General features: G+C 45.6%; 1 protein-coding gene across 20 annotated transcripts in view; it reads left to right on the forward strand.

Annotated features, from left to right (window-relative positions):
- Positions 1 to 14,490, forward strand: part of LOC124300182 (protein turtle-like) — a 165,623-nt gene that overhangs the window by 94,305 nt on the left and 56,828 nt on the right. For 19 of the 20 annotated variants that reach the window (XM_046753934.1, XM_046753939.1, XM_046753943.1 and 16 more), the window contains exon 4: positions 12,275 to 12,326. The gene's annotated coding sequence lies outside the window, so the exon portion shown is untranslated. Of the gene's footprint in view, positions 1 to 12,274; positions 12,327 to 13,209; positions 14,397 to 14,490 lie in introns of those variants that run through there. The other variant, XM_046753935.1, reaches the window with a different exon arrangement.

The raw sequence follows: 14,490 nt of genomic DNA on the forward strand, positions 1-14,490 counted from the left end.
ACTCTCGGCGTTGAATTGCACGAAAAAACGAGCCGCTCCGAATCCCCTGAAATCTTTTATTAGTTTTCACCGCGGGCTTCGCCCACCTGCAGCAATTGAAACCAATTAATTTCAGCATGATCAATAATTCAGGAGGTAGCTTTTTTTGTAACCTGGTTAAAACGGCAGCGAGCTTTTCGGACGTCTTTGAAAAAACACTTTGCAGGTTCGAAGAAATAAAAGCAAAGTATTTTCACTACGTGTACGGTATCTGTTTATGTTCCTCCGATCGTGGAGGCGATTCATAGCCGAAAATAATTCAAACTCAACGACACAGCTGATCTGGCAAAGCTTTCGCAAGTTTTGAGTGAGTTTTGAGAATTTTGTTTGCGGTTGCGAGATAGGAAGGAAGAACCGTGGTTCCATTTTTTCATTCACGCCCAGAAACTGAAACGTGCTTCGTCGACGAATTCCTTGACTCGTTTTCCTTCCCGACGATATAAAAATTCGCATAAACAGCGCAAATATCCGACTTTACATCTTTCACCGGTCGAAAAAGCTCTGGTTTTTCCCTCGCAGTTCGGAAAAGGACGCTGAAATTTTATGCAGCGTATATCCGAGATCCGCAGTCCTGGTTACGAACTCTTCCTGCCTGCTAAGCTTTTCATTTAGTCCTCATTTCACTGCCGGGTAAATCTCACGTGGTCGAGCAATTGCTCCAAAGTCCTGCAAAGCTATATCCTACCTACCGTGCTCGCGAAATCGCTGCTGCTGAGCTTTGAGTCTTGCGAGTCGACTCGAGACTCCGAGGAGTTCACGGAGTCGAGTAAATGGTCCGATGACCGCAATTAGGCGGTCAGTCTTCCATTCCGTCTTTATCGGGGCGACCGGAATTCTCAAATCGAACACGTACCTTACCCTTCGATCGATCCACGACTCTCGCTACGTGAAACACAGTATAAAAGAATTCTCTCCCGGTGTGGAAATTCGGTCTCAATGTCAATGGTTCGTGAAAATGCATAGAATTCGGGTGTGAATTTTTTGAAACTTTTTTGAACCGTTCAATTTTTGAACATGAAATCATGTCTCACCTATTTTTACAATTTTCTAGATTAAACTTGACTGAAGATGTTTTCTTGGACTTGAATGGATTGAGAAGGTTTCGTGAACTATCAAGAATGAATAAGCCCAATCCTTTGAATCGAAAATAAGGAAATTAAAAGCAGAAAAATCGTTTCAAAAAATTACCGATCATGTTATTTGCGCCGATGATGTTGGTAAACACGAATGAAATAACATTGTAACTATAATGATATAGAAACGAACGTGAGCAATGCTTGAAAAGGTTTTACAATCGGGACAGATAAAATGATTAAATTCTGGTGTTGTTCGTCCGATTTAAATGTTTCGTGCTTCAAAAAAAAAATTTAGAGCTGTGATAAAAAATTTGTCCGAGGTCTGAAAAAATCACCAAGTCTTTTACGAAGTTTCGTTGGTAGAAATTCAGATCAACAGAAGGCTACGATAGATCCTTGAGAAGAGAAAAAAAATTCAAACCATTTTCGTAATTTCTCATTCATCATGCAGACGCCTCGAAAATCGTAAACGTCTTGTTTGAATACAATCTAACAAATACGTCACGCTGAGAAAGCGTGAAATTTTTGGGGCGAAAAGTTATCCCCGCGACCGAATACTCGTATCGATGTAACGGAACTGATTGCGAGTTCCGTAATAACGAAGACGGCGTAGTCGGAGACTCTTCGTTGGGGAATTTGAACTCTTGAGAGTTTCGGAAGCCTCTCCGTGACCTCTGGCCGGCGGATTTCGACCGTCGCGGAGTGCAAAATTGAGTTAGAAACGCGACGGACTACCAAGCGAAGAAGAAGAAGAAGAAGTAGAAGAAGTAGAAGAAGAAGAAGACGACGGGGGTGGAACGGAACTCGCCTCGGAAGCACCGAAAGCCGCCGGATCGAGTCCCCGAAGAAATAAAGCTGAAATTATTGGGAGCGGCACGAACTCCGGGCGTCGTCGCGTACCTCGGGAAAAAGGGAACCGGCTTTCAAGATTGAGGTCTGTCGAACGGTGATTTAATAATCCCGACCCCGGTCCCAGGCCGACCCCCGTCGACGTAGTCGATATTACTGTTTTTATTCAATGTACATATTTCCTGTCTCTCCTTTTTTCTTCCTCCCCTTATTCCCCTTCATCCACCCCTTCTCCCTGCTTCCATTTTTACTCCATTCTCTTACGGTCCTCCAGCGATATCGACGCAAAGCGGAAGCTGCGTATCTCTGTCGCTATATTCAAGCCCCTCGTGGTGCAGACTGCAGTTCCCACGGGATCATCTCAACGGTGTCCCGCATTCCGTTTTCTTCGCGATACGGTGACCCGGATGCCCAAACGATATGCGGTAAAGTTTTGTCACGATTTTAAGGACGTTTTTGTGGTAAGAGCGAAACTTTTTTTGTTTTTGTTTCTTATATAGTACAATTTTTGTGAAAAACAGTAACTCAAAAAGTGTTGGTAAACCGATGGTGAAAAAAATTGCGAGTGTATTTCAGAACTGGAAGAACAGTTTAAAAAATCGGTAATCAAATCGGAGATGCGGTATGTATTGTAACAGGTTTTCAAACGGATATGAAAATAGATAAACCGATAAAGAGAAAAAAAACAAAAAACAAAATAAAAAAAATAGAAATAAACGAGATTCCACTCCGAATCATGCCTGAAAATCTTTCGCTTCGGAAACCGAATGTTTTTTTTTTTTTCTTGTTTCAGAAAAATCATAGTGTGAAGACGAGTCATTTTAAACATTTGAAAAAATTTCTCGGAAGCTTTTCAGGGGTCGTACTAGCGTATCAAACATCCTTGGTGAACTTAAAAAATGTCATGATAAACGGTTTATTGAGTTGGCGTGGAGAGCCCCATAGATATATAAAAATTACACTACGTAACATATTGGGTTAATAGTCATCATATTTATGTCGAGTCAACGCTCCAATTGGTCATTCAAATTTTTTGGAAGAACTGTTTTACAGACGAAGTAAAGTGAAATGGTGAAAAAATGATCATTTTTAAACAACCAAATATAGGTAATAAAGTGGTTGGAGCTCTTTAAAAAGGTAACCAATGACACGGTTGGTATTCTTAAGATCTTACAGGTACAACTTATTGCGATCAGAAGGTATCTGTGAATAGTTATACAAATGAAAAGTCATCGAATCGTGTATATATATATATCAACGGAATCGAGTTAGCTTTAAATCGTTGATAAAACCTGCCGACTGGGAGCTTATCGATTTCCTATTACATTTTTGCAGTTTCATTATTTATTTTTTAATCATTCTCCCGGCGTCACCGCTCTTCATATTCTTTTTCCACTCGAGTCCCCTTCTTCTCCCTAGAATTTTCGCTTTTCACCCTTTGTTTTCACTCCTCCTCACCCTTCCCGTCCGCATCCCGGAGGCAGCGCAGTGGAACGCTAAGGAGAAAGATGACGAATGTAGTCAGACCCCGACTACAGTTGCCCCGCAAGTAGTGCGAGCTTTGATCTAGGCGGGCGCGGGCTGATGCGGGGTGGCGCTAAACCATGCGGATAGAATATGTTTCAAGCGTGCGCGAAGCCGGGATGCACGACTCTCGAGCTTCTGTCTACCCTTTTCGGAGAGGGGTGAGGGACGGGGGGGTGGAGGGAGAGAGTTTTACTCTAATGAACATTTTTATACAGAGAACCGGCGGCTCAAAGGGCTCTATAGATGCTTCTACGCCTGAAGGTGCCGAGCCGAGATTTTTCCTACGCTAAAGTGATCTCAGCCGTATCATACGTGTACGTGTAGTGTATACGTACCGATTTACACCTACGCGGTATGATACACCGTGTGAATTGGATCTCAAGCACGTTTTCAACCATTCTGTACCGTGTATTTTCATAACCGATCTCAAATGCAAGTGGGTTTTATTTTTTATTTATAATGCGTGTTTACTTGGTCTGAATGTTTATGTATCATGTGTATACGTTTCAATGTTCTCAGGTGAATACTTTTTTCTTTTTCACTGCCTTCGTGAAATTTGTAAAAATGAAATGTAATCGCGTTCGATTTTATCATTTTTAAATAACAGCACGGCTTCATGTTTTACACAGCTTGACGACGGAATTAAAAAAGAATATCTGGTTGAATTTTTCTTCGTTTATTTTGATTTATAATTATGTGAAGAAATTTTTTTCGTTATCTTTGATGAAATTTTCTTCTTCAGAATCTCGCGATCGTACGTAAGCGATCTGAAATATTCACTCATAGCCGGTATAAAATCTCTGCTGGCTTTATTTTGTCAGATGTCCTTACAGCAACTTATACGAAGAAATTTTTCGAAGAATTTTCTACGGAACGAACATGATATTCGACACACAGTGTTCTTTTTCTACAACTCGATATCCTTCTTCTTCTTTTTCTCCTTATTCTTCTACTTTTTCGTTTGCTTTGTACTTTCCGCTTTCGGTACATATCTCTCCCCGTTTCGACGATATATTACCTGGATTTTCTTTTTATTTCTCAAGGATTACAGATCCGCCTTGGCGGGTAGGTTATACGTACGTGACTTTGCTGTCCGTCACTTTTCAATAACAACGTCCCATGCAGCGGACTTTCCGTCCTTATTTACGGGCTTCAAGACTTATCGCTGTGTAGATACCGGCACAGAAGAAATAGAGCTTTCTTTCTCTTCGTCCCTCCTCGAGGATCTTCCTCGTCTGCGATGATCGTTCGATGCGGACGACGCAACAGATACACATGACGAATGTTTACGTAATTGCACAACGTGCATACCGCAAGTATAAGTCGGCTGCGTTACGCTCGATGAACGCCACAGCCGAACGAATCTGTTTCCGAAATGTTCACGTCGCGTTTATTCCCGAGGCAAGAAACAACTTGGCCAAACGAACCGGTCGTATCCTAACAATGCTCGAGCGATTTGACGTCCCAAATTGGTTCTAGATGAGGGGGTTGATGGTTGGGGGTGCAGCTTCGCTCCCCGGCATCCAGTCGCTGCGGTGTTCTCCCATTTCTGTATCCTGGAGATGCAAGCTTCTGGATGATACACAACGTAATTTCCCGTGCTTTACGTCTAGCCGCCCCACCAGCCCCCAAGCCAACTTCCACCCTCCCGCTCTTTAATACCTCTCTCGAGGAGCTAAAACGCGGCACAACAGACGACGAGACTGCGGCCACCTGTACTTGGGGGAATATTCTCGAAAGACAATTCTCGCGACGTGGATATTCTTTTGAAAAGGAGAAGAAGCCGGAAGGCGAAAAACAAGGGAAAGCAAAGCGAAGTTGGACCAGGCGAATGGACACTTCGTGTGTAAAATTCTGGTACCGGAGGGTGAAACTCGCAGCGCGCGAGAGAGAAAGAGAGAGAGAGAGAGAGAGAGTGGGCTAATTAAAAGCGAAGGAAGCTGGAAGAGATAAGATGCAAGGCTCGATCGTCCCTGAAATAAACCTGGTGGGGTCGGCGCGGAAAAAAAAAACAGAATGAAAATAAAGAGACAGGAGGAGTAAAATGACGGAGAAAAGAACAAAAAATATACGAATAGAGGAAAAGCCGAAGTAGAGAAGAGGAGAAAAAGACCGTTACATCCCCGATTCTCGACACGGCGTATATTATCCGTCCTGACCCGACGTATGGCTACACATTGAAATGAGCTCAGCGTATTTCGAGGACTTTCATATGTCAGTCATGACTCTAGACGTGCTTCCCGAGAGAGTGAAAGAGAAAGAGAGAGAGAGAGAGAAAGAGGGAGAGAGGGGGAGTGCAATAATTAATGCAAAGGCACCATGGAACTGGGTCGTTGAATATACCGACCAATTTGTAGGTCAATTTGGATCTTCGCAATGAGCCAAACCGTTAATTGGGGTGCAGTCCCCTCGAATCGGGTTCGTTAAATGGAAAAACGGGATCCTAAGTGAGCATTTTTTTAAAATATCAGCAAAACCGGGGCTCGTTTTCAAATCACGACTTCGCCCTGCGACTCGGTGCAACGGGTTCGGTCTTCTTTTTTTATTCACGCGTTTGAAACGGCGCTGCGCGAAGCGTCGACCGCCCCGAACGTGGCCCCGGGTCTGATCGATGGTTTCGGGTGAGACAGAAGCTAACGAGACTAAGATAAATTAATGCCTCGGAATTTCTCGGAGTTGGAAACAAACTCGTGGTTCTGACAATGAGTCGACTGCTCGAGGAGCGGCATCGCGCTTCGCTCCACACTTCCAGTTCTCCGGACCCTCTTCCCACTGCCGCCGCCATTGCGCCATGCTGGCTTAGCCTTGCATCAAGTTGACGTTAACAATTAACTCGCACCAACCCGGCGCATAATTTACCTGTTATATAATACCACTCGACCCGTTACGGGTCAATGCTTTCGGGATTAAGGATGCGGGAATTGTCGAAACGCTTTTAGAACGATGAGCTTCGTCGATCAGAGGAGCTTTCGCAGCTACACTGGCAACATTCGTTTATGAGTTACTTTACACATCGATATCCATTCTGGAGAGGAAATTTTGTCGGAATAAGGCTGAATGCGATTGATTGATATACCTGTCTAACAGACGCAAAGCCATATGTTTCGAAAAACTACGCGCAGCGCGTAATATTAGGAGTAAAATTGGCCCGAGTCCAACGCAGAACACAAAAGGGATCGGGGTTCAGGTATGCGATGTGTAAGCCAACGATTGAAAATTGAATAGATTGTTTAGTACCTGTGACGTCGATACGTGCGGAGGATTCGAATGATTTGTTTCTTGGTTTCACGAAGGACGACAATATATTTACTGTTTGATCCTTTTTTGCTCAGGTTGTCACAAGTCAGAAAGCCTAGAACCAATTTCACGCGATTGTTTGTCATAAAATTTTACAAATCTAATCGACGCAATCAGTTTTATCATCATCGCAGAGTTCCCTGCACAGCACCCAATTTTTCCGAATGAAAATCCACTGGCACAGAGTTGGAAATTTTCGAGGAAGAGTTAAGACGCCATTGAACCCGCCCACTGTCCATTAACGCTGCCCCCTGCACTTTATACGAACATACAGATATATGGCTGCAGGGGTCTTTTTATCAAGCAGCAAATTCAATTTCAACCTTCCTAGTCACGTGGATAAATCATAGAAAGTCGCGCTTCTTCTTTCCTTCTCCATCTACCTTCGATTCTTGGTATCGATGAATTTCTTTCTTCTATGAAGCAGAACAAGGATTTCACCCTAACATTGCAATAAATTCCTCAAACTCGTTATTAATTCCTGCGCAAATCGCTGAGCAAAGCAAAATCGCAATTCGCAGAGTGCAAAACAGAGACCGATATTGTCCGGATAATAATTTGTAGCTAGATATATTTACGCACCAGCTGTGAGCAGGTACATCGCTCTAGATAATTTTGGCGCGTTAAGTAAATTTGAGGTATAGAGGGATGAACCCTGCTCCCAAGAACGCTTAGCGAGAAATGTAATTAGAGGCACAACGAGGTTTCCGTTCGAGAGGCGAAATCAGCTGAACTCGTTGTTGCGCGTTACGTCGTAGACGAGAAAGGAGGACAGAAACTGCAGAGGAAACGCGATAGAGTTGGCGCAAATTTGGCCGGATATCTGCACCCAGCACGTGTGTGCTTTGGAATTTAATCGCACGGTGAAACTGCGGTTATAAGTAATGGTGCGCGGTTAGATTTGTACAGACGTACCGTGATTACTCGACGCTTAGCGCCTCGGCTATTAGGCGTCGTTGCAAACTCGAACAAGGGGCGTGGGGGGGATTTTGGGGTCCATATTTTTACGCGAGAAACGCTTTAAATTTGATGTGCGATAATCGCGTTTGACGGATCGTCGGAATTAAGCTTTTGTCGATATGAAATCTGCAGGTCTCCGCGGTTCTTCGATCGAGAGGATAAAGAGAGGGGAGAAAATGAATTTCTAATTTTAATTCCCCCGGCTCAAGATTCGCCTGAAGAATTATCCTCCCCGCCTTTGTCAATTTACTCTGAAGAGATGAATTTTATACATTCAGCAGAAAATTTATCTCCCGTCGTTCAACAGATTTTTGCAATCGCTATTCGTACGGTCGAATCAGGCTCCTGCCGGTGAAGCAGTTTTTAACTCGTTGCTACTCACACGCGCTAACCGAGTGGTCTAAAATCAAACCCCACTGTGCAATTATAGACCGGCAAAAGATGCGAAATTTCAACGAGCACGACGACGTCTGCAGTTGGTCCGGGGTGAAAAGAAACGGATGTAATAACGGCGATAAGGGGAGCGGAATTGAATATAAACTAAGGTAAGAAGAATGAGGGATAGAAACGAGGAATATAATACGGAATCACAGTAATGGCAGTGAATGTGTGCTACAGGCGTCCGGGACGAGGATGAAAGAAAAAAATCCTAACTCGGTTCAAATAATACCCAACCTGAAATGCTCCACTTCCGAAAGTATGTATATTCCATGTATGTAATATGTATGTATAAATGTATATAGATGTGTATATACGTTGGATATATTCGCAGGATTCTAGACAGAGTTAGGAAAACCTTTTGGGATGAGGCGAGGTGCCCGCTGCTTCTCGACATCGGAGCAAAGATATGATAACAAACTTAATACTTAGACTTGGTAATGTCATTCCCGGATTCGTTAGCCGTTAATGCTTTGAATAAAAGTTATACCAGCAACCTGAATTTGCTATCGAGGGTGGAGGGGGGGGAGGTAGTCGACAGTTTCACGGACAACCTACCGCGATTTAATTCAACGAATTAAGTTTTATTTTTTATTTAATTTTTCTTTACCCCCTCGCGACTCCTTCACCTTTTCCTTCATTCCTCTGTTTCTCTCTATCTCTACGCGTTTCTTTTATTCTTAGGAAAATCTTCGTTTTAATTTCGATTCTCTGGATCGTTCGAAAGCGAGTTCAAGTGCCGTTTAGGCAGGTATTAATCCAATTAGTAACGTTGCTGATTACAAACGCCTTCCAGCAAACTCGCGACGACAGCGTTGGATCCCAGGCGTTTGATCTTCATTAATATTCAATTCCGATCCTGGAAGTTGATTCTTTCTTCCCCGTACATTCCGTCGCATTTTCGCATTTTCTCCACGGATTTCGAGCCTCGATCAACCTCCGCACCTCAAAGACGAATTCACGCTACTCGCAAGTATGCGGGCGTTGACGTGACGCTAACTAGACCAGACGAGTCTGGGACAGAGTAGAACCATTTGCATTCGAATGGTTCTATCAGTCCAGGTTTCTCTTCAGTCGGTGGTCTGAGCCTGATAAACGGGAATCGTATCTCCGCGGCATTCACCCGATATTGGCAAGAATACGTCTTAGTTCCAGGCGGCATTAGTTCGCTTTTTCCTCCGCTTCCCAGCCGCGGTATTGTGGACGTCAATCCAGTTACAGGAATCTCAATTATCGACGCAGCTGCAGTCGGTGCATCCGCTACGCAAAATTGCGTGGCTGCAACGGTATTCCATTTCAATTCATTCGGCTTGCACGGCGAGTCTCAAGTTCTATACCCTCATCAGTCGCGACGTTACACGTCCCGTCGTTCCGCATCCGCTTGCGGATACTGATTGCCGGATTCTTTTCCCCCGTCCGTTGAAATGCAGCAGAAGTTCAGACCTCGGTTCGGCGCCGGTCGGAAAGCCGCGAACATGGCTTCCTAACGCTGACCCACGACCGCTTTTTTGGCCAAGCAAGATTAGAGCACCGTGTTAGGGGTTTTAGGGTAAGTTGTACGCGGGTTGCAGGTACAGACCACATCCTTCTCTCCATACATATTCAACGGTCTATGGATGTCCCGCTTGGGGGTAATGCTGCCGGCAGTTTACCGGAGATTATAAAACACCCCAGTTACTTGCCTCCGCGTTTCACCCTCCGAGCTGTGCCGGGCGATTAAAGCCACCCCTGACGTCGTGTGTTTCATGAAAGAAAAATTGCACATCGATTAGCTATTCGTTGGGTTGCACCTTCGGAATGATGGAAGGAGAACGAATCACCTTCCATCATTCCGGTGGGTTGCGGAAGTGTAAAACCGGAGATGGTCTTCACCGCGTTCTTGTACCTGTGACAAGTTTCTCTTTTACGTTGGATCGTGTCGCCATACCTCATACAATATACATACAGAGCAAAACGTTTTGGGCGCGGCTACGAATAAGAAAGGGAATGTATATGTCACGAGGTACCCGAATCCTCGACACTTTCGCATACGAAATTGTCGATGGGGAGACGAGGGCAGCCCTTCCCTCACCGGCATCCATTACGAGATCCCGGAGGGGTTTTACCGAGGGAAAGAGACTCGAGTACGTTGGATTCGGTGCGTTTAATTTCCAAATTAAAATTACTCTTCGCGCGAGGATCGATCATACCGCATGTGTATACGTTTCGTTAAAATTTGAGCTCATTTCCGGAGGATCAGGGCTGTCTATTCGTCTTCAAGATGAACATCGTCGCAGTTATACCATGAAATCTGACCAATTCAGATTCCCGGATTCAACTTTCTACTGCACGCGTCTCGTTACTGCATCCCAATCCAGATTTCCCTCCCAAGCGAACGCGCTTTGGATGCTGCAAAGCCGATACTCGAATCGAGTATGGTCTAAGGAACGATGCCAAGGGGTAAGGATCGCGATCCTCACCCTGGCGCCTCTCGCTCCTCTTCGTCCCGCTTCCCAGCTCCCGGTGAACGACTCGACGTAACATAACCCGTCCGTGACAAGTATATCGACCGTGGTTTCTTTGCCAGAGAGCATTGTCGTTCGGGTAGCGAAATGGAACACGGCGTTGTGTCTCTGTTGAGATGAAAATGCGTCTGTATAGGGGAAAAGCGGGGGATGGGGAAAGGGAAAGGAATTAACCGGACGCCGGGATGCTCGCGAGTTCCATCGACTCCGAAGAGAGGAAATGGGAGACACGCTCCTTGGAGAACTCTGCGCGATCACGTGATTGCGAATTTTTAACACTGGCAAAACTACGGCGCAACGTGATGCGGGAAATTGATCGAGGAAGAGAAACTATAGTCGATTTTTCATCCTACTTTTTACCTCGTGCAACTATCTCAGACGGATCTTGGGTGTGAAAATTTCCACCGACTTCCGAGCGGGAGAAGCTAAACTCGATTACTTACTGCACTTTGCGGCAACCGGGCGGTGAGATCTTAAATCCCGAGGTGTTTCAAGCCGTCTAGCCAATCGAGAATCCGATGTTTTCCGTGCGATGAACCGAGAGAGGTGAGAACTCCAGGTAGTCGCATTTCTCTCGTCGTCCTACCGATTATCATTCAATGACGACTGAAAACCTTGACCCAATGTTGACTGGAAGATGGTGAATCGAAGAACGAAGCTAATCTGTGTCAACTGATGAGTAATTGGCGCGAACATTTTTAGGCGATAAAATTTTTTTAATCCAGATTACTGTCAGGGTTGACTTACTTTCGAGGAACACACGGAACGAGTTTATCGCGCTTCGGAAGCTTTTGCCGAAAATAAGGCTTCTCGGCGTCTCGCTTTATAGTTTACAGCGTCTTAACCCTCTCAGACTTGAGTTAAAATTAGTTCTCCGAACGTGGTTTGCCTTGAATTAGCTGACCTTGTAAATTCACCCGTACATAACCGAACTTCGCTTCGAGTATATCAAACGAAACGACACCCGGCGGAGGTTGTCACGGACGTATCAAGGTCCGCAAGCTCGCGTATCTCCTTCTCTCGCCTATTCACTCTCCCTCTTTTCCACTGAACTTGTCTAGCTATACGCGTACATACACGTTGTTATACGTATAGGTATACAGACAGTCGGGAACGTAATCTCGACAATTGCTGTTAAAGTCTCTCCTCCGTTTTACAGCACCCTCAATGGCACATCCAATCTTTTAAACGCGTGTCATCGTCACCCGGTGCAATTGCAGGATATTTTTTGCCCGCCGCTCTGTGTCGCGAAGCATTTTTTACAAGTAGTCTTTTCCGTCTCGTATATCGTAGAGACAACCTACAGCGGTGTACGAATATCGTGCTGTTACGCGTGTCTGCGAAGGAAAATTTCACTCGTTACACCGTCGGCCAAATTTCGCTAATGAAGGATTCTGCGTGCTTGTAAAGGGGCGTGACTCCTTTGCCTCGAGTCTCCCGTCTTAATTAACGCGCAACTTCGCCTCGAAATTCAATACACTCGCTCAGTTCCGGGCCATCAGAGTCCTCCCATAAACGATCCGCGCCGTATCTCGCGATACAAATGTTTCTCAGACTAATAAAGTTTCGTCTCTTTTGTTTCAGGTACACCGCGAGGTTGAAGCGCCGCTACGCCAAGATACAAGGCACGTCCAGGGTGAGTTAAATCACAGCATTAAGCTCGGGCTCAACGCGGCTACGTGCCGAAGGTTCATGATAAAAATAACCGACCGCCCGGAATACCGACGTCCGTTTCCGCCCCCGCCATTTTTCAATAGTTCTCCAACTTGGCCAATGATCCTTCCGATCGGCTAGTGAAGCTACCGAAGCTTCGACGACGTCTTCGATTTCAGTTTCTCCCGAGTCGAGCTTTTCGGTCGTCCTTTGCACTGGTACCTACATTGAATACGGAGTTAGCAAGGGTTCTCTTCCGACGAACGGAGGCTTTTCGGCGCGGCGGACGATCCAGGCTGGTTGGATCACTGGGTAGAGGTCGCCGCAGGGGTGCAAAATTTCCGCCTAAAATTCCGCGACATTTCGTCCCGCGATCGTCGTTCGAACGATGCTGAACTGGACCGCCAGTGACGTTTTAGATTCATAGAGTAATCCAACGCCGATGTAAATTGGGGGCTCGAGTCCCGCCTACCCGCCGGACAATCTGCATTCAAAACTCATTTCCCACGTCGTGTGGTTTGATTTATAGCGACGTCAAACGGGACCCACTGCACGACCAGTTCCCCCGATCCATAGCGGAAAAGTCGATCCGGATCAGCCCTTCGTCCCCGTTTCGTAGGATCGATTCGCGGAGCGAAATCGCGAGTCTCTCATTCTTCACCCTCGAGAATCTGGGACGAGAATTTTGACCCGGGGCCCTCTTTCGAACTCGGTACGCTCCTGGCTGCCGCCCTTCTGTCCGATCAATATTTCGTTGGTGGGGCTGTGGGTCTTCGGGGGTGTTGGGGTGTCGGGGAACGGCGGCAGCACCGGCAGCACCACCGACAGCGGCAGCAGCCCCTAAACTGTCATGGCGCCGCGCATTGCTCCGAGACAAGCGGGCCCGGCCTTACGAAAATCGTTGTCACGTTTTTTCCTGCACCGATAGTGACCGGAAAAATATCCGCGATCCGGGCCGCCGAGAGGCTCGCGTGTCATCTCGTAGTGTCGAATTGCCTCGACGTGTTATCACCCTGAAGTCGAATATCACCCTACGCCCTGATCCGCCGACCGTGTCGTCAACACGCAGAAAATGCTCGTGAAAAAATAAGTGAGATTAAAACTGGGGAACGAAGTGATAACGGATAAGTTGTGTTGTGGGGTCATTTTAGCGGACATTGGCAAGGTGGCGCAGTGAATTATCGGGGGTTAAAACGATTCGTTGGAATACGAACTCAATCTTGCAGTTTTTTTTTTTTTTTTTTTATCGTATACGTCACAGTGACAGATATCGTTAGAACGTGCACGATTCAAGGCCAAAAAACAATCCAGAAATTCTCGTTGTTCACAAGTGATTTTTACCGTGACTGTGAATAGTTGGGGTTTGGTGGTTTCAATCCAATTTCATTGAACATTCATTGGCACGGTCTGCACACATCTGTCAAGAGCAATAAACGCAGTCGTCACTTGACTGTGAAACGATATTGAAACTCAGAAACTGTCGAGTGAAGTGTGCCGCATGAAAAACTGTGTCATTCGTGCTGACACGAGTTAGATTCAAAGTCAATATACAGTGCATTGAGAGTAAAAGCTCAACCAACGCGTTTAGATTTAGTTTTACAAAAGTGACGGCAAAGAAAAAGGTCTGAAAGTGAAAGATATCGTCGAGTATTTCGAACTGAAAGTCATACCGTGTCCTTCCGTTGCTTCGTTCTGTGCTTCGTGATTCCACAAACTATGTCATTCGAAATAGAAAGAGCGCGAAACAACACGCTAAAATAGTCGAACAAATCTTTGTGCGGTGAATATACCGAGGTGGAAGAATGAGCGCAAACGGAAGCTGAAATAACCGAGGAAAAAAATGTCCTAGCGAAGGCAGGACCTCGCTTAGGTGTTCCCTTGTCCCTGTTCCATACATCCCAGTCCCTGGATCCCTCCCGGAACCCTCCCGAGCCCAACCAAATCCAAACTCCTTAATCCTGATCGCTGATCGTAGCCCCACCCGCGGTAAGAAACCACACCCAACCGGAAACGAGATCCGCACAACTTTCCAAGAACAAGATAATATCCGCAGGTTAGTTGCCGAAGACCATATTTACAGTTCATTATTTTTCACCCTTACAATTTCACTCCCCAAACGTTTTCCACCCGGTGTAAATAAGCCCGCG

This window comes from Neodiprion virginianus, chromosome 3 (genome assembly GCF_021901495.1).
Source record: "Neodiprion virginianus isolate iyNeoVirg1 chromosome 3, iyNeoVirg1.1, whole genome shotgun sequence".
In the NCBI taxonomy this organism is placed as follows: domain Eukaryota; kingdom Metazoa; phylum Arthropoda; class Insecta; order Hymenoptera; family Diprionidae; genus Neodiprion; species Neodiprion virginianus.